This window comes from Rhagoletis zephyria, unplaced genomic scaffold, assembly GCF_001687245.7.
Source record: "Rhagoletis zephyria isolate East Lansing unplaced genomic scaffold, Rhagoletis_zephyria_1.1 Rzeph_scaffold_08576, whole genome shotgun sequence".
NCBI classification, from domain to species: domain Eukaryota; kingdom Metazoa; phylum Arthropoda; class Insecta; order Diptera; family Tephritidae; genus Rhagoletis; species Rhagoletis zephyria.
This window is the reverse complement of record NW_016165656.1, coordinates 12,550-13,681: the sequence shown is the minus strand read 5'-3', so window position 1 is coordinate 13,681 and position 1,132 is coordinate 12,550. Positions and strand designations below refer to the sequence as shown.

General features: G+C 36.4%; 1 pseudogene; it reads right to left on the bottom strand.

The window, feature by feature from the left end:
• Nucleotides 1-424: 424 nt before the first annotated feature.
• On the bottom strand, nt 425-1,132 carry LOC108375158 (sulfotransferase 1C4-like; annotated as a pseudogene).

Sequence of the window (1,132 nt, the reverse complement as noted above, 5' to 3'; positions counted from 1 at the left end):
ATCGATTTCTCTTTTCATTCTGATCATTTATGTATACATTTGTCTATATCTATCTCGATTCGTTTTGCCTGTTACCAACAACCGTTATGTGAACAAAGTTATAATACCCTTGTGCACAAGTGCGCTCGGGTATAAAAACTGGGCCCGGAAAGCGACAAGCGATATCGAACGCAATTCGAATCGAAATTTGGTTTTTAGATCACGGCGTTCGATGGCTGGTGCTTTTCATCAATTTAAATTGTATTGGGGAGAAAACAGCTGCAATTTTATTTGATTCGAACGATTCATTCGATCACGATTACCGCAATGCGGATCATGCACTCTACAAATTTTCACTCTAAGCTAGCGATATTCAACATTTTCTTAAGAAATACATGCAATTTTTTTTTGGTTTTTGTTTTTTTTTAATGAAAATAAAGTTGTCTCACTCAATTGACTTAACTAAATTGTTTTCAATCCACTGATCAATCTGCTTCTTTAACTCATAGTTGGATTCAAGTTCTTCCCGATTTCCGCACCCGCCTTTGGGAATAAAGCCAGCTGCTCCTTTTTGCAACACTCCAATGTCCGCCATTTTACTGCCATTAACAGCCGCATTCTTCCGGAAATTCTTGATATCCAAATGTTCTGTAAGATCTTTCAAGCCCACCGTGCTGATTGTAGTATCTAAAAACTCAGCTACTTTCCGAATAACACAACTCAGGTCTGATACCATTTCCTCATAGTTAAGTATAAGTAAATTAGAAAGGTGATTGTGGGCCTACGCTTCCTTGATATGGCTACAGTAAGGCAGCCAGGGATCTGCATTTTCAAACTAGGTAAATAAAGATGTTTCTTTCTTAGCACATAAAAGAAACTTACTTAAACCACGAGAAAAATAATCCCAATATCGTGTAAAATCACCGACATAGCCTTGCGTGCGGAATAAACGATTTAGATGGTAAAAGGAAACTGCTACATCTTTGGGGTTGCGTGCTACATAAACAATCTAAAAGTATATTATTTTTAATAGCTTTTTTTATTTTACTGTAATTAAAATTTGATCTAGAAGTACCTTGCACTTTTCCTCCAGAACGCTTGGCGGCAACAAAGAAAATGGGAAATGTGTTTTAATAAAGCGTTTTTTATTAAG